Consider the following 20,934-nt stretch of genomic DNA (forward strand, 5'->3'; position numbering starts at 1 on the left):
AGACTTTAAGGTTCTCTAATCTGAACTCCTGTTCTACTTTTCATTCCACTCGTAAAAGTGGTGAGGCTCACCAAACAATGCAAAATATGCACCAAATGATGCAGGCGGGCATCACTTGCAACTTTTTGATGCCACTAAGCTGGTGTAGAAGACTTGATAAATGACCTTGTTGTTTACAATGTGGGACAAGGGTGTACAAGATATAGTAAAGCTGGAGTGAGTTGAGAGGCAGACAAATGGATTGGCTGTAGTACCCAGTAAGATTATCAAAATTGGAGATCAATTTAAAAGTTTGCCAAAATTCTGGTTCTGTGGTTTTCATCAGATCTGAAAGTTTCTTTAGAATCGATTTCGATACTGGAGCAGTTTCCTTCTAGGACTACTGCTCTTGAAAACTGTTTTTTTTTTCTTTTCTTGAGATTTCTTTCACTTGACATGGATATGATAGGAACAAAAGGCTGTCTCCAATGTTTACTGGGTGACGTCTGGAGCCTCCTTGAATGCTAATTGCATGACAAAGAAGCATTTTATAGAGCTGTGCCTATTCATGCACTTTAATACGTGACTTGGCACTAATTTTATAGAAAACTTTTGTAATTTATTGTTTAAACATTTGATTTGTCTCTTTTCAGTTATAAAATAAAATTTAAAAAAATCTCAGATTTTATTTGATCATGACATAAGATTCTTGTACAAACATTGTATTAGCCGCTATACTCTTATATTCTGCTGCTCTGTACAGTATAGTCCCTTTATGAAGGTGGCAGACCCACACAAATGTTTGGCCTTCAAGCCATTTTTCCTTTTTAATTCACATAGTCGTATGTGGGCTTGTCTTTTTGCAGGAAAAGTTGTATTTTTTAATGGCATTTAATTTACCATACCATGTAGGAAAAATAATTTGTAGGGTGAAATTTAAAAAAAATTAAGTTCTGCCATAGTTTTTTTTTTTTTTGTTATGTTTTAACGACCTTCACTGTATGCTAAAACTGACTGATGTGTTAACTTTATTGTGTGTCATAATTATAACTACACCAAATGTATATAGTTTGTCTTTACTATTTAAAAAATAAAACATTTAAAATTGAAAAGAAATGTCTTTTGTGTCACCCATGACTTTTTAATATTTCCATCTATGGAGCTGTGTGAAGGCTTGTGGGGTAAGCTATAGTTTTTTAATATATATACCTTTTTTGGGTGCATACCACCGTTTGATCACTTTTTAGTCAATGGTGGATCTGGCATTTTGAGTAGTTTTTTTTTCAGATTTCCAATAATTCACAAGCTACCCTCCTTTGCTAAACTTTAGTATGGATTATGTTCTGGCTTCATGTAAAGTCAACAAATTATACGGTATATCATTAACATGAACTATATATCTTCTTATTACAGTAGGCTCTGATGTTTTCTTCTGTTGGACCTAAAGTGACCAGCATTTATAGATTGTTGCTATAGTGATATGATAGAGTAATAATAGACATTGTGGCACAGCAAGATCCAAGTCTTAACCTGCACACCCTAGGCAACAAGCTTAAACAAAAAGCAATGAAAAAATAGCAGACAAGACATAACTTATAATCCCTTAAGGGTGGTATCACACACAGCTTTCTGTGGCAGTTTTTATTGCAGTTTTTTGAGCCAAAGCCAAAAATGGGTCAGAAGAGAATGAGAAATATAAAAGACGGACTAATACTTCTCCTTACTGCTGGATCCACTTCTGGTTTTGGTTCAGAAACTGACTCAAAAAGCTGTGCGTGGTACCACCCCTATACTGAAGTTCCTTTAGGCTCAATACGTTCCTAGGCATAGTATTTACCGTATCCATTTGCGTCTTTAGAATATCATTTGTGAAACTAAGTATGTAGTCCATGGATAAGGGCTCGTGCACACGAACATATATTTTTTCCCATGTCCATTACATTATTTTTGCGACCCATATGTGGAACCATTCACTTTAATAGTGCCACAAAAAAACGGAAATTACTCAGTGTGAGTTCCATGTCCATATGTTAATTCCGCAAAAAAAATAGAACATGTCCTATTATTGTCCGCATTATGGACAAGGATAGGACTGTTCTATTACGGGCCGGCCGTTTCTTTCTATAAAAATGTGGGATGCATATGGTTGGTATCTGTGTTTTGCAGATCCGCAATCTGTGATTGAGATGTGGATATTATTCTTCATTGATTGAGATGGCCTCCATATCCTCCAACTCTCAGTTTACACCTTATTCACTTAAGTTCCAAGAGGACCCTCCTCCCTGATGTGTCATATAGGACGTTTGCTCTACTCCTGTTAGTGTGAAGCCATTACAATTTGGCGCTTGCACTTAGATTTTTACATAGTTTGCATACCAGAATTAGTAAAACAATGCACAATGCGCAGATGCCAAGTGTTATCTCTTGTCTTATTATTGTATTCTTCCCAATGAAACAATGTCACGAGCCTCAGGGGGAATTCCCCCTCTGATGTACTTATATACTGCTTCACTTCCTTGAATAAAGGAGAAACTGCTTTGACCCTTGCCTGGTGTCAGTGTGGGTTCTTCCATGCATGTAAAATCCTAGGATCAGAACAATTTGGAGCAGTAGAGCAAACGTAATTAGCCCTGATTGTGGACCGCAAAACAATAGTCATGTGCATGAGCCTTAAGACCAATAAATGACTGTTTGTCCTAATAACCCTCTTATAACAGTCAATAATATACTAATATATTAGCATTTATTATTTCTGTATGAATATACCAGTATTTGTAATTGGTTAATTTTCCACATTTCTCATTTTTTCTTTAGATGTGAAGAATAGGACACTGGACACTACACCACTAGTGACCCACCATGAGAGAACATTGAGATACGTTTTTGTGTCTTGTTTTATTATTGATTTATTTTTTTATTTTTTTAGAAAAAAAAAACATGTTATATTTTTGTACATCAGTTATTGCACCAATACTTGATAATTTGAGTAGCATTGAACAAGAGTAATTAGTCTATGTAACATTCTAATTCAGCTAAGTACTGCGATAAAGGAAGTACACACAGTTAATGGGAGAGGATCTGGGTGAATAGAGCTGATTGTGTGCATTGGCTTGTATTCAGCAGGACTCCTGTGGTCACAGTAAGGCCTCATGCACACGACCGTTGTTTTATTCCTTGTCCGTTGTTCCATTTTTCGTGATTTTCTGCGGACCCATTGACTTTCGATGGGTCCGTTGAAAACTCGGCTAATGCACCGTTTGTCATCCACGTCCGTGATTCGTGGTTCCAGTCCGTCAAAAAAATATAACCTGTCCTATTATTTTCGCAGAACACGGTTTGCGGCCCTATTCAAGTCAATGGGACTGCAAAAAAACACGGAGGCACACAAGATTGTCATCCGTGTCTGTGCGTCCGCGTCCGTTTTTTTCCTATCATTTGCATGGCAAACCTGACTTAGACTTTTTTTTATTTTCCTTTATGTCTGGTGGTCCTCCAAAAATAAAGGAAGATACATGGAAACAAAAACGGAAACGGATCACAGAACAACGGAACCCCATTTAGCGGAACGGAGCACAACAACAGTCGTGTGCATTAGGCCTAAGGCTGTAGTACCCCAAAATAGGAGATATAACTTGCACAGACCTCCTATACATGTATAGCTGGATCTATTCATGTGTGCTAATTCATTTCATTTGATACTTAATTGTACTTTACTATAGATAAGTCCTTGTTTGCTTTTGCACTCACATATATCTATTAATTGCCATGCATTCAGATGAAAATCAAGCTATCACTAAACAGTTGGACATAACTCACATTCACCTTGTGATTCATAAAGCTGAACATTACCTTACATATATAATCAAGTGTATACAACTTGGTTATTTTATTACAGAACAGTAGTACACTGTTGGTTAGTTGCTGGTCACTATGCTATGATAACATTGCTGTGTATATACCTAAGCTTTGCCTTATATTTCAATGGTAGTTAGTTATCACATGAGTTGTTCAACACAAAGTTCACAAGAGCACAGCGCCCTCTATACTTCTTATATGGAAGAAGTTATGGACAATCATGACTCTTCTTGAAATTGTTTGCCACACCAAACTAAGTAATCAAAGGGAAAATGGCCTTGGTAAAAGAGGAAACCCATGGTCACTCTGGCTGAGCTCCAAATATCCTAGGTGCATATAAGAAAAACTAATCAGAAGGTATCACTGCAGCATTCCACCAATCGGGGATTTATGGCCAGAAGCCTCGCTTTATTAAAAGACACATGAAAGCCCACCTACAGTTTGCACAAAAAAAAAAAAACACCTAAAGGACTCTCATACTGTGGAAAATATATTCTCTGATCTGATGAAACCAAGATTGAACTTTTTCTATTCTAAGCATCATGTCTGGAGGAAACATGGCACTGTCCAATACCCTACCTACAGTGAAGCAGGTTTTTTTTTTTTTTTCAGTGGTTGGGACACGAAGACTGGTCAGAGTTCAGGGAAAGCCAAATGGAGCAAAGTACAGAGCTATTCTTTATGACAACCTGACCCAGAGTGCTCTGGACCTGAAACTGGGCCAAAGGTTCACCCTCCAACGAGACAATGACCCTAAGCTCACAGCCAAGACAACACAAGAATGGCTTAGGAACAACTCTGTGAATGTCCTTGAGTGGCTCAGCCAGGGCCCTGACTTTAACTCAATTGAACATCTCCAGAGAGACCTAAAAAATTGCTGTCCACCGATGGTCCCCATCCACCCTAACAGAACTCGAGAGGATCAGTGGAGAAGAATGGCATAAAATCCCCAAATCCAGATGTACAAACTTTGTGACAACATACCAAAAGCACTGAGTAAAGGGTCTGAATACTTTCATCAATGCAATATTTTAGTTTTTCATTTTTAATAAATTAGCAAACATCGAGACCATTCTGTTTTCACTTTCTCATTTTAGGGTATTGAGGGCAGAATGATGAGGAAGAACTTTTTATTTATTTTTATTTTAGTACATGGCAGCAGCATAACAAAATTTTAAAGAAGTTAAAGGGTCTGAAGACTTTCCAAATGCTTTGAAGCTTGTTATTGTGTTACACTGTACAATATAGTTTACCCACATGATATATCAATTTAGGTATATTATACCATGTAATGGTACTTTCACAATAACACATGTATGTATTTTATATTATATGATATCACAATCGCATTGATTTATATGAGATTACATTTAATTAAGACTTATGAAATGATTGATATCTGCACCTTTAAATACATTTCACTATTTGTATGTTGCTTAAGAAAGATCCCAGTAACAGGACTGAAATGTGGCATTGGTGAATGAAAGACACAGGGTCACATTTATTAAGACCAGTGTTTTAGACACCATTCTTAATAAAACCTTGCACTGGTGGCAGATCTACATAACTTTGGCGCAACCAGGAGTAGAAAATGGCAAATGAGACCCGTCCCCACCCACCCCACGCCCACTTTTTTAGACCTGGCGTAAGCGGGGAAAAGTCACAGATTGCGGTGCAAAGGATCTTTGAGCCGAAATCTGCATCAGAAATACCTTTACTATAGGTGTATTTCTGTTTAATAAATTACCCCCACAATTTTTTATTGCATTTTGGGAGTGCTGCAGAATTCTTTCTAAATTTTCTGACTCATGTCTACATACTTTTAGCAAGTTTTCCCTGGAACCTCTGGGAACACCCCAAAATGAATTTTGGCAGAGTTCGCATAAGTCCAGTTCAAGGGATTGTCACACAAAATCAGGACTGTTGAAAATCACCATTGATACAGACAGACTATAAGAAGAGCCTAAACCTCTATTCTTATATTTACAAAGTCTGGCATATGAAAATCATGAACTTACTGTAGTTTTCGTGTTAGCCATTTGTATTATTCAAGCAAGCACAGCTTGATCTATTTAAGATAAATGGGGAATATATTACATATCTGGTGGATTCAGGGAAACACTGTAGTAAGTAAAGGAACCTCACAATTCCCAAGGCCACTGAGTATCCATCGTCTGTCTCACCCCGTAGTAATGCATCTCATAAATATAGAACAGGCATTAGAGAGACTGAGGAAAAATAGTCCATCACAGGGTTACAAGATGATAAGTGGTTTGTCAGGCAGGGGCTGTGGAGGAAGACAAGATAGAGCAATTGTGCTCAGTCTGCAAAGCTGCCAAGGACCACCAGAAAATTGTTCAGGACATTCCTCCATTTCAGACCGCAAATTGGATTAATGAACCAGCAGCCAGCTTTGCACGTTTAAAAGCAAGTCTTTAATATCTTACACATTAATAATAATTTAGTGCAAGCACTGCCACATTTGACAACTATACTATTTGTGTGACATGCTTTTAAAAATAGGACAAGGATATATGAACCTATATTTATTGCAAGCATGAAACCATATGAATGTCAGCTGCAGGACTTCTCGGTGGCGGCCATATGCACTTATTCATGGTTGCTGGTGTTTTGAGTAGTGTTCAGCAAACTTGTGTTTTATGTTCGGCGTCCAAGGTTCGGGTTATGAGAGAATCTCGTTATGGATTCCGCTACCACGGACCATAACGGAATTCTATGATGGCAAGCACCACGGGAGCCTATAAGAGGCATTCTGTATTGCATTCTGTCATAATTGATGTCTATGCTGGTCATAGACGTCTATCTTAATGGAATGCAATATGGTCTCTCACTTCAGCTGATCGGGAACACCAGGAATTGGACTTTTACCTGTTAAAGATTGATGGCCATCCTAAGGATAGTGATAACTTATGGCTGAGTATTATAATATTCTTGTAGACATCAGGACTAAGGCAAGGAGACTACTTCATAGAATAATGAAAACTTGCCATTATATTTAATTCCTGCTCCTGTGATCACCCCGAATACGTATGCCCACAAACCATCTACTTTGGGATAAATTTGCACAAACCCCACCCCTCCTGCTAGTACAAAGGGGGAGAGCACCAGAAAGCTCCAGTCTTGATGTCACCTGTGCCAGCGGAGGATGCACCCCTCTCATCATAAATTAGGGGCAATCTCCTGCAGCCTATGTGCCTAAACCGAAATCTACTGTAGCTCAGAGATGCTGGTAGAGTTCTGGCTTCAGAAAATTTGTGAAATTGAAGATACATTTGTTAGGGCCGCTGGCTACTCCCCTTCCCACCATTGCAACGCCTCCTTTTTGGAAAGTTGCGACTGCAGCATAAAAGCCTAGCGATGCAACAATTTTTTATTTTTTTTATTCACCGTTGTGACTTAACTCCACTTTTCAGGCACAATGGAAATGATAAATCTCCTCTACAGTGTTTTAGAACAGTTTTTTGTGAGGTTTATGGAAAAGGATTTAGATGCAGTACATCCAAATTAGGAAGAAACAACAAGGTACGTGCCTTGGGACAAATTCAACTGGCCTTGAGAAAGTGAAATGGCCATAGGCAGTTTGTGTGTATCAAGTTATACCCGTGATATGTACCTGCTATGGAACAATAAAAGAAGGTGAATTTGTCCCAAGGCAAGTATCATACTGTTTCTTCCTAACTTGGCTGGATTGCAGTATCTTCTATTGCGCTCTGAGCATCCAATAACATTTAGGAACCACAAGTTTTAGGATATCTATTGAGGTGAGCGGTAGTGCCGTCTATAAGTCTTTATACTGGAGAAGTTTTTCTAATCCAGCCCTTGGGTGTGTTTTTTAAGTGTTTTAGTGGCAGGAACACTACTAAAAACACCTGTAAAACTACTTCTACAACTCCTACCATTTTTTTCTGTTCCCCATTGACTACAATGCAAAAAGCACTTTCAATCTGCCACTCCCTCTTCAGAAGCAGTTTTGAAATTAGTGGTGGAAAAAAAAACACACAACCATTTGCACACAGTGGCTTTTTTTCAATTTAAGTCAATGGGAGACCGATGTGAAGTTTTAATAGTGGATTCCATGATGAAAAAAAACCTTTTTTTGTTACAATGCAATCTGCTTGGATTTTAAATATGTGAACATAGTGTAAAGTTGAAGCTCTGGACTAGTGTACAACCAGAAGTATTATCTCTTGTACTATATAAATATACTGTCTTATAAATTGGCTCTAGGGGTTACTTTTGGGTAGTGTACCTCTTAGTGAGTGATAGTTGACTGCTAGACATGCCTCTACTAGTCCCTTAAAGACATTCTGACTGACAGACTTTGAGAGGGGGCAAATCATAGGACTAAGAGAAGCAAGATGGTGTTTTTGATAAATTTCCCCCCCATCTAGGCTGTTCTGACATAGCTGTTAACAGGTGTTGGGAGCAATGGTTATATGGAAGCACACGCACAGTAAACAGGCTCTGGACAGCCCAGACAGACCACCAGTAGATGATTGTTGGATTTGCTGACAAGCACAAGCAGCTCCCACAGTTTTATTCCAGTCCATCATCCAGACACAGGTGTCCGGACCATTTCCAAACACTTACCAGTAGAAATTTGGTGTCATGATGTCCATTTCATGTCTGGCCATTGGCAGAAGGCCACTGTTGTCTTTGTTTAAAGTGGTGTCATGATGAAAAAGCCTGGTATCATATTGTCTTTAGCAATGAATCCAGGTTCTGTTTGGGATCCCTCAATGGTTGAGAGCTTCAGTCCTTCATGGTGAGCGCTTTGATCCTGTCTTTGCTGTGGAGCAACACACTGCCCCAGCTACTGGTGTGATGATATGGGAAGCCATCGCATATGACAGCTGGTCACCCATAATCGTGATATGAGGGACACTAACAGTTCAGCGATAGGTGCAGGACATCCTGCGGCCACATGTGTTGCCTCTCATGGCAGGGCTTCAAACTGGCATTTTTCCACAGGATAACACATGCCCACACACAACAATCGTTTCCCAGGAATATCCCGCCAGATTGAAACACTTCCTTGGCCTGTCCGATCCCCAGATTTATTGCCAATCAAGCATTTATGGGACCTGCTGAGACGCAAACTTCAGCACCCCATGAGTGTGCAGGATCAATAGGTTCAGCTGCAACATGTGCACCATACCATATACCATACAAAACCTGTGTGACTTCTAGCCCATTTGTCTCTCATCTTCTATTCAAACTAGAGTTGGCCCAATAAGGTACTAGAGCTTTCCCCAATAAAAGTATCCTTTCACAGATAATATAATAATAATAATGTAATCAAATATATCATCAATACATTACTATATTCAAAGTTTCATTCACTTTGTTCTTAGTCAATTTTTTGGGTCACTAAGTACATACAGTATCTCACAAAAGTGACTACACCCCTCAAATTTTTGTAAATATTGTATTCTATCTTTTCATGGGACAACACTAAAGATATGACACTTTGATACAATGTAAAGTAGTCAGTGTACAGCTTGTATGACAGTGTGGTGTGCCCTCAAAATAACTCAACACACAGCCATTAATGTCTAAATCCATGGCAACCAAAATGAGTACACCCCTAAGTGAAAATGGCCAAATTGTATCCAAAGTGTCAATATTTTGTATGGCCACTATTAGTTTCCAGCACTGCCTTAACTCTCTTGGGCATGGAGTTCACTAGAGATTCACAGTTTGCCACTGGAATCCTCTTCCACTCCTCCATGACGACATCACGAAGCTGGTGGACGTTAGAGATGCTGTATATCTATTAAACTACAGGAACAGATAGGTTTCTCATAAAAATCATACAGATGTGGGTCAATACGAGGCAGTGTACTCTACGTACATAGAGGCCTATTTTTCAAGTTCTCTGTGACTCTAAACTGTTGCAAATTTCAGTGCAAGCCCCATTTTGAATGAAAACTTGTGATTTTTTGCCCATAATGCTAATTTTGTGGGGGCAGGAGGGGATGGGACCTATGCAGCGCAACACATTTATCATTACTTATGCTTCACATTGCCCAGCACACTATAGTTTAAAGCACTGACAATGAAGTACAAGATCGTCCCCAATCTCCTATATATCTCCCAACACTGGCACTAACTTTATATGCCATGATTTACCATATACTGTGCCTTAAAGTCGCTGTGAGAAGTCAATGAGGGAATGATAGATGTATACTGCTTTGCGTGAGATACTCTTCAAAGAGGTTTTGCAACTTCAGCAAATAGCATTTATTATGCAGAGAAAGTTTCCATGGTTACAACTACCCTGTAGTTCAGCAGCAGTGGCTGTGCTTGTACACTATAGAAAAAAGTACCAACTTACGTGAGCGCCCACGGTCCCGGCCACCAGAGAGGCAGTTTTTTTTTTCTTATAGTGTGCAAGCACAACCACCACTGCTGTAACCATAGAAACGAGCAGTGTATACGGTGATAGAGAAACGAACCAAGCCAGCAAAGGAGGCAACATGGATAACAACAATACATTAGTAAGTGGCTTGTATTAACTTTCTCTACATGATAAATGCCACTTGCTGCAGTGAGACTGCCCTTTAAGAGCTTTGCACATATGTATACACACTTAGGCCTCATGCACACAAACATATTTTCGGTTTGCATATTTTACGGATCAAATGCCGACCCATTCATTTCTATGGGGTCGCAAAGAAATGTGGACAGCACATGAATGTTATATGTGTGCTGTCCACATCCATTTATCATGTAGAGCAAGCTAATACAAGGCACTTATTAATGTAATGTGATTGTCCATATTGCTTGCTTTGCTGGCTTGGTTGATTGTTCCATAAGATTATAAACTGCTCGTTTCCATGGTTACAACCACCCTGTAATCCAGCAGTGGTGCTTGTGCTTGCACACTATAAGAAAAAATGGCAGCCTCTCTGGTGGCCAGGACCGTGAGAGCTCACATTTTTCCTATCGTGTACAAGCACGGCCACCGCTGCTGGATTGCAGGGTGGTCGTAACCGAGGAAACTTTCTCTGCATAATTAATGCTATTTGCTCAAGTGCCAAAACCTCTTTAAGTATTAAGATGATGGCAGGAAAGTATACTGATGATGTCAGTAGCAGGATGTGGCAGTATACTTACACTCTGGGGAAGTCCTATACTTTTGGGTAAGATGTAAAGGGTATGGTAGAAATCACACTAAAGACAATGGAAACACCCTATAAATGCATATATATATATATATATATATATATTGTCCCGAAGGTAAATACTGTATGCAGCATATATGTATGTACTGTGTAATGTGAAAGTGCTGAAAGCATATGTGTAGAACAGCACTGAGGTTTACTCTATTGAGATATTATTACAACTTGATAATACATTGGATGATGTAATGCCTTCTGATCAGCTGGTCCTGTGCTGCAGTTAGATCTGGGTTGGTTAATCCTTGGCAGATCCTTGAGTTTGTATTAAAGTCTCATGGCTGAGTGTAATAGACAGGACATTCAAGTGTAAGCTGGTGGCTGCTGCTAGAGACAGATTCAGTTTTATAACTGTGGGAGTGAGCGGAGGTGGTTGCTACTGGAAAGAAAGGTACAGCACTTCAGGAAATTGCTCGGATATTAGGAGCTGAGTTTCAAAAAGGGTTTGGATCCAGAGCTGAGGTATAAAGAGAATCTACCTGATCTGTGCATCCTAAAAGCAGCTGGGCCTGTAAAAGAGACAAGCCTGTAAAGCAGCCATCCTGTGCACAATATTGTTTGAGAGACTATTGCGTGTTGTGAGGCAGAGATACAGCGATGAATAAGTAAGTGCACAGTGATTGTGAAGCCAGATATGCAGCCTGGAACTGTATGTCACCTGGCAGAGATCCCGCGACGGCTAAGTGTGTGCGGTGGTTATAAGGCCAGATCTGGGAGCGCCTATTAAAGACTATGTAGACTATGTAGATTGTGCGATGCTGCGCCACATGGCAAGGTAACAGTGGGGATAAGTGAAGATAAGGCCTAAGAGCCAGCGTGTCGATGATGAGTAATTGAGTGTGGATAAGGACTAAAAGGAAAGTAAATAGTATGCATATGGACATAAAATAGGTAGGATAATACATGTGTTAGAAAACGTATGTAGCATGATTTCCAAGTAGTAATAATGTATGTCCAGCTGCCAGAATAGAAAAAAAGTGCATCAACAATATCAATATGGTTGTAATATGTATAGTCATGAAATAACAGGATCATAATATTAATGATACATATATTGTTGACGTACTTTTTTCTATCTGGCAAATGGACTGCGTGTATCATTTTGTGAACATACATTATGGGAACCATGCTCCATATGTTTCCTTACATGTGCATTATCCTACCTATTTTATGTCATAATTTAGTTTCCTTTTTGTTTTATTTATTCCTTGAACAGGTCTGTTTAGCCTGAAACACATGTGTCGGCCTATATATTTTCTGCTATGGGGTGCCTTCAATAAAGCAATTACTCATACCAGCATCATTCATGAGTGCCATGATATTCATACAGTACATATTTTTACCATTAAGCACCACGATATATCCTGGGGTGCTAGCCAATCAATCTTAAAAGGCATCTGTCAGCAGATTTGTCCCTATGAAACTGGCTGACCTGTTACATGTGCACTTGGCAGCTGAAGGCATCTGTGTTGGTCCCATTTTCATATGTGCCCGCATTGCTGAGAAAAATGATGTTTTATTATATGCAAATGAGCCTCTAGGAGCAATGGAAGCGTTACCCGTCTGCCCCATAGGCTGATTTTAATTAGTTTTAGTATAAAGCTGTGGCCTGCTGTCACTACATTCATTGGAAGCTGTCAGGCACAAGGAAAGGTATAGAGTGGGCTCGGCATGCATGTTGGTACCTGCATCCCTTGGAAGTAATGGAGGCCATTATGGCACCAAAAATGGTAAAAGGCAGAGTGGATCCAGCATGCATGTGGATCCAACACTCCCTGAACTTTATGGCGGCCATTATGGCACATAACAGGTAGTATTTAGTGTTAGGTTCCTGTCTTACAGAGATCGCCTTGATGTTTGGCAGACGGGCTCAAATGGTTTTGTACAAAATGCATTGGCCAAGCATCTCACTTTATAAATAAGCGTAGCATTAGCACTATAATTTTTGGCATTATTGTACTTTATCTGATTTGCAGGGTGCTGCTGCATTGTCTCTTTTTTTCCTCTAGGTCTTTGCCATGGTGGCGTGCACCTGCGCACTGGGAGGTGCTGACTAACCCCCTTTTTTTTGCAGATTTACAATGCTGGAGATGTGGCACTCCAGCGAGTCATGCACTCCTGATTAGCCTGTCTGCCCCATAGGCTGATTTTAATTAGTCTCAGTATAAAGCTGTGGCCTGCTCTCACTACATTCATTGGAATCTGTCTGGCACAAGGAAGTGTATAGAGTGGGCTCGGCATGCATGTTGGTACCTGCATCCCTTGTAAAGGAGGCCATTATGGCACCAAAAATGGTAAAAGGCAGAGTGGACCCAGCAGGCATGTGGATCCAACACTTCCTGAACTTTATGGCAGCCATTATGGCGCATAACAGGTAGTATTTAGTGTTAGGACCCATCTTACAGAGATCGCCTTGACGTTCGGCAGACGGGCTGAAATGGTTTTGTACAAAATTTGCCAAGCATCTCACTTTATAAATAAGCGTAGCATTAGCACTATAATATTTTTTGTGACTATGCCATTATTGTACTTTATCTGGTTTGCAGGGTGCTGCTGCATTCTCTTTTTTTCTCTGTTTTCAGCCATGGCAGCGTGCACCTGCGCATTGGGAGGTGCTGACTAACCCCCTTTTTTTGCACGTTAAACCTAGAGGCTCAGCTCTCTCTGCAACTGCTGTGCCCTACACATTGTTTGACAGGGCCAAGAAGTATAAATGTTATCACACTAGACCCTGTCAATCAAAGTGCAGAGAGTGCAGAGCTGAGCCGCTAGGAGTAAAGGAAACGCCCGTTGGCAACTAGAGGCTCATTTGCATATATTAAAACGTCATTTTTCTCATCAATGCGGGCATATATGTACATGGGACCAACACAGATGCCTTCAGCTGTTAAGTGCACATGTAACAGGTCAGCCAGTGTCATAGGTACAAAACTGCTGACAGATGCCCTTTAATTTCAAACTTTGTACTCATCAGAGACTGTAGCCACTAAGCCTGTTGCCTGTCAACAACTGCAGTATACCACAAGAGGTCAAAAATACCCTCCAATTTTCTGTAATTGGACCTGGATACCACAGTGACATTCAACACCACCCCTTACTCTACAGTCAATCCTGCAGTTACAACACTAACATATGAATAGCTTGTACCCTAACCTACTGTCTCCTTCCCCTTCTCTTGTAGATTGGAAGCCCTCGCGGCCAGGGTCCTCTCCTCCTCTGTTCCAGTCTGTCATGATAAAAGGAGTAAATGTGACGCACTGGACTGGCTATTGACCCAAGAGGTGCACTCAGTCGAGTGGACTCACCCAGTCCACTCTAAAAAGAACAATATAATTAAACAAGGATAACTGGGCACTCTCAGAATATCTGGACCATTTGAAATTTATTAACATATAATAGCATGAATAACTGTACGTGCTGACAGTGATAATATTAAAATATAAAATACCTATCTGCTAAACCATAAAACACAACATGCAGTAATACAATATGACAAATGGAAAATGGTATACTAAAAATATAAAATACAAAATTTCGAGGAATAAAATGGAATATTCGATAATATCTTGTATGAATATTCGGCAAATATTCGTATGGGAAAGTCTCGTACTAAATGGTTGTGATAAACCAATGTCCTTTAACAACATCCCTTTTGATATGTATTAGGAATATCCGAAAATAAGCAAAGTCCCAATGCGCAATCAATGAACAAACTCAAGCGGCGTCCCGCTAATAGCATCCACCAGCCATGTCCCACTGGAATCTCTCTTGATAAGTCGACAAAGATGGAGTTATGGTCCTCTGAGTTTGCAGACCAATATTTCGTAATAAACTCGCACACAGGCAATTGTTTGGCACATGTAGTCAGGCCTTCACCATGGAAACAGGCCTTGCAATTTTTTTTCCAAATATGCCCTTCGTGTGACAGATGATTCTTTCTTTGTGACTCTCCAGTCAAATCTCCAGTAGCTACTGAGGAAGGGGTCATGTTAAACCCCGAAACGCGTCTAGCCTAGACAGGACCCCAAATCTTGGACCACTTGGGAAGCTGGAGATTTGACTGGAGAGTCGCAAAGAAAATTGTCCTGCCATGTTCCTTTGTCGATTTTGCCCAGGTTTTCTGCTGACATTAATAGAAACCATAAATAACGGTGCTTGGTATGTTACATGTCGGCTGTCATGTGGACATTCTTTCCGAGTATGAACACCTTGAGGGAGATTTATAAAAACTGCTGTAAAGTAAACTGGCTTAGTTGCCGATAGCAACTAATCAGCTTCCACCATTCCATTTTCAGAGTTCCTTTGAAAAAGGAATGGATCAATCTGATTGGTTGCTATGGGCAACTAAGTCAGTTCTTCTTTGCACCAGTTTTGATAAATCTCCCCCATGTGTTAGAGGGCACAAGTAATGTCCAAAATTATGATGGCAATTGGGGCAGTTACAACAGTTACAGGGTAGCGATTGTGAGAATAAGGCCTCTTTCACACGAGCATGACGGATTAGGTCCGGATGCGTTCAGGGTGCGTTCAGTGAAACTCGCACCATTTTGCAACCAAGTTCAGTCACTTTTGTCTGCGATTGCGTTCAGTTGTTCAGTTTTTTCTGCGCGGGTGAAATGCGTCTTGATGCGTTTTTCACGAGCGTGATAAAAAACTGAAGGTTTACAAACAACATCTCCTAGCAACCATCATTGAAAAACGCATTGCATCCGCACTTGCTTGCGGATGCAATGCGTTTTTCACTGAAGCCCTATTCACTTCTATGGGGCCAGGGCTGCGTGAAAAACGCTGAATATAGAACATGCTGCGATTTTCACACAACGCAGAACTGATGCGTGAAAAAAATGCTCATGTACACAGACCCATTGAAATGAATGGGTCAGGATTCAGTGCGGGTGCTATGCGTTCACATCATGCATTGCACCCACGCGGAAAACTCGTTGGCGTGAAAGAGGCCTAATAGATTAACCGGCATGAGGGGAAGAAGGAACAGCCCTTACACAGATTGAGTGACTAGGTGAACACATGCTAGTGGTCTACCAAGTGAAATAGCGTGCAGACTTCATGGATATTCATGAGCATCTGCAAATGTTATCATTTGCATCAGCCACAACAGATTATCTTTTGGAAATGGCAGCTGTGACAGAGTGGGCAGCAGTCGGTTCTTGAAGTTGATGTGTTGGCTGCAAGAATAAGGGGCGACTGTAAGGATGTAAGTGACTTTGGCAAGGGTCAAATTATGATGGCTAGATGACTGGCTCAGAGCATCTCCAAAATGGCAGGTGTTGTGGTATTCTTGTTGTATGCCATGGTAAGGACCTACCGAAAGTGGTCCAAAGAAGGACAACCAGATCATGGCTACCCAAGAATCATTAATGTATCTGTGGTGTGAAGACCAAGCTGTCTGCTAAAATCCTAAGGACGGGCAGCACAAATTGCTGGTAAACTAATGCTGCATATCGTAGAAAGGCGCCAGAATGCACAGTATACAATGAGACACATCCCTGGATTAGACAAAAACCAAAGAAGGTGATTTACTGAAGTAGAGCCATCAAGGTCACTAACTTTGGGGTCTAGTGTAGAGGGGGTTAATAGTTTTGGTCAGCTTCTATTAACCTTAGTGTGCCATCTGCTGACCATTGGAACAAATAGCAATGGCGCATGTGGTTATCTCATTAAAAGGGTATTCCCATCATGGACAATGGGGGCATATCGCTAGGATATGCCCCCATTGTCTGATAGGTGCAGGTCCCACCACTGGCACCCGCACCTATATCGAGAACGGAGTGGGGAGCACTGTGGCTGGAGGACCCCAGATTTCCCGGGGTCCGTCCACCACCAAGCGCTAATCCCCACCTCTCCCATAGAAGTGAATGGGAGCATGCCGCGCATGCGCAGCCCATGCTTCCATTCATTTCTATGGGGCAGACTGCAATAGCCGAGCCAGCGCTCGGCTATTTTCGGCGGCCCCATAGAAATGAATGGAGTGCGGCTGCGCATGCGGAGTGCGCTCTCCTTCACTTTCGGGGCTACGTTCGCGATATAGGTGCGGGTCCCAGCGGTGGGACCCGCACCTATAAGATATGCCCCCATTGTCTCAGATGGGAAAAACCCCTTAAATGTACCTTTCAAATAAATGAAGTTAATGGGGCTTTTACGTCTGTCTTAGTTTCCCCTTGCACTGGTGTTAGATTTGTCTAGTTGATGACCAAGTGTGCATTTTTTTTTTTTTCAGTATCATTTGAGCATGTTTCATTTGCCGGGGCTGTAGTCCCGGCCCAGGCTCTGCCCCGTCATGCCCAACTGGTAAACACAGCATAAAACCAGCCATGTGGCTATTTTTGCACTGCTGTCTCCTGTCCTTGTTCTGTAGAATCCTGCCATGCTGGCACTGGTTGTTTTGGTTAGGCATTTGTTTTATTCTCCATGATCAGTGCAGTACATACAACATACACACAGCAGTGCAATACACATATCATACACACACAACAGTGCAGAACACACATCATGCACACACAACAGAGCAGTACATACATCATACACACAGCAGTGCAGTACACACATTATGCACACAACAGTGTAGAATACACATTATACAAACACATACACCCACAACAGTACAGCACATACATCACACACACACACACACACACACACACACACACACAACAGTGCATTACACACATTACACACACACAACAGTGCAGTACATACAACATACACACAGCACTGCAGAACACACATTATGCACACAACAGTGTAGTACACACATTATACAAACACATACACCCACAACAGTACAGCACATACATCACACACACAACAGTGCATTACACACATTACACACACAACAGTGCAGTACATACAACATACACACAGCACTGCAGTACACACATTATGCACACACAGCAGTGCAGTACAGATATCATACACACAACAGTGCAGTACACACATCATTCACACACAACTGAGCAGTACACACAATTTACACACAGTAGTAAAGTGCAAACATTATACACACACAACAGTGCAGTACACACAATTTACACACAGTAGTAAAGTGCAAACATTATACACACACGGGAGTGCAGTAGACACATCATACACACAACAGTGCAGTACACACATCATACACACACAGCAGTGAAGTATACACATTATACACACAACAGTGAAGTATACACATTATACACACTGGAGTGAAGTGGACACATCATGCACACATAGCAGTTCAGAACACACATTATACACACAGAAGTGCAGTACACACAATATACACACACACACACAAAAGTAATTCAGTACACATTTTACACACAGTAGTGCAGTACATACATTATACACACAGCATTGCAGTACACACATTATACACACACAGGAGTGCAGTAGACACATAATACACACAGCAGTGTAGTGCACACATCATATAGACATCAGTGCAGTACACACATTATACACACAGGAGTGCAGTAGACAAATTATACACACAGCAGTGCAGTACACACATTATACACACAGCAGTGCAGTACACACATTATACACACAGCAGTGCAGTACACACATTATACACACAGTGCAGTACACACATCATACACACAGTGCAGTACACACATCATTCACACACAAACAGTACACACACAACAGTGCAGTACAGACATTACACACACAACAGTGCATTACACACATCATACACACAACAGTGCAGTACACACATTATACACACACATCTGTGCAATACACACATCATACACACAACAGTGCAGTACACACATCATACACACAGTGCAGTACACACATCATACACACAACAGTGCAGTACACACATCATTCACACACAAACAGTACACACACAACAGTGCAGTACACACATCATACACACAGTGCAGTACACACATTACACACACAACAGTGCAGTACACACATCACACACACAACAGTGCACTACACACATCATACACACAGCAGTGCAGTACACACATTAAATACACAGCAGTGCAGTACACACATTATACACACAGTGCAGTACACACATCATACACACAACAGTGCACTACACACATTATACACACAGCAGTGAAGTGCACACATTATACACACACAGGACTGCAGTAGACACATCATACACACATAGCAGTGCATTACACACATCATACACACAACAGTGCACTACACACATTATACACACACATCTGTGCAATACACACATCATACACACATAGCAGTGCAGTACACATATTATACACACAGCAGTGAAGTGCACACATTATACACACACAGGAGTGCAGTAGACACATCATACACACAACAGTGCAGTACACACATTATACACACAGCAGTGCAGTACACACATTATACACACACAGGAGTGCAGTACACATATTATACACACAGCAGTGCAGTACACACATTATATACACAGCAGTGAAGTCCACACATTATTCACACACAACAGTGCAGTACACACATTATACACACAGCAGTGCAGTACACACATCATACACACAACAGTGCAGTACACACATTATACACACAGCAGTGCAGTACACACATTATACACACACAGGAGTGCAGTAGACACATCGTTCACACAATATACACACACGGGAGCGCAGTAGACACATCATACACACACGGGAGCGCAGTAGACACATCATACACACAGCAGTGCAGTGCACACATCAACCCTATACAGTAGAGGTGTCGCAAAAAGTTAATGTGCCATAATTCAGGTCAAATCTCACTTTTAGCTGCTAAACATAGAACAAAATGAAAAGTGTCAAAGATCACGAAATGTTGCAACAAAGTTGCAGTTGCTGTGGAAATGTCACACATTCTATGATTTTCAACTTTTTTTTACACCACAAAACTGACATATCTGATTTCGAAAATGACCCCCCAAAATCCTTAAAACGTCAGAATGGCAGAAATTCTGTGTTTTTTTCATAGCATGACCCCAATATTATTTCTAAGTTATACTGTAGATGTACTCTACAGCAATGACATAAAAAAAAATACATCTCATCCCGCAAAAAAATAGACTGTTATAAGGCTATGGTGACGAAAAATTTAAAAGTTTGCCTTTTTGAAAAAAAAAAGCCGTATTCTAAGGTACCAACCCAGGTATTTAGGGAGTAAATACAAAATTTGTAAAGACAAAATGTTACTTTGTTCCCCAAAAATACCCTGCGTCAGAACAACGTCATGGCAGTCAACACTAAAGTTTTCCTCTTTCCTGGTTCAATATGTTTTGTTCACTAAACATGGGCAAATCTGATGTGAATTATTGATTGAGGACTGTATGAATATTCACTAAGCTACTTGTGTACAGTGTTCAAAGCATTGCAAACTCCTGGGAGTGTGTACTACTTTGAGTATTCAGACCTCATTCCATCTAAAAGCTTCAGGGTTTTAATGAGAAAATACTGTACGTGTAAAGTATGTTTAGAACATGCAATTAAGGCTAAGGTTGGCGTCCATCTGCTAAACAGCTGAGGTGCTATTTCATGCCATTGACTTGTCCCTACAGATACGCCTTAAAACATTCAACTATATATAATATTAGTGATACATATTTTATTAGCTAACCTTCAGTGTCAGAAACAGGAATAAACTCATAATTCAGCACATTAGGGGTCATTTATTAGGACTTTTTTAGATGCTGGTCTTAATAATCTTGTGCGCTGGCTGTGGATCTGCCAGAGTTATGAAGAGGCGCTGTCCTCTCCATAACTTTGAAGCATCCACCACCAGTCTAAATGCAAGACATCTGCTGAGCAGTCTTACATTTAGACCATTTTCTATGCCTAAAACAGGTGCAGAAAATGATGAATAGTGATGAGCAATATTCAAATATTCAAATTTGTGATATTTCGCACATTTTTGTGCGACTGTTCGCCAT

At 40.6% G+C, this 20,934-nt stretch overlaps 1 protein-coding gene across 1 annotated transcript in view; it reads right to left on the bottom strand.

Moving 5' to 3' along the window:
• The window catches only part of LOC122926661 (carbonic anhydrase-related protein 10-like), a 493,040-nt gene that overhangs the window by 467,787 nt on the left and 4,319 nt on the right, over positions 1-20,934 (bottom strand). The window lies entirely within an intron of this gene.

This window comes from Bufo gargarizans, chromosome 2 (genome assembly GCF_014858855.1).
Source record: "Bufo gargarizans isolate SCDJY-AF-19 chromosome 2, ASM1485885v1, whole genome shotgun sequence".
Classification (NCBI taxonomy): Eukaryota; Metazoa; Chordata; class Amphibia; order Anura; family Bufonidae; genus Bufo; species Bufo gargarizans.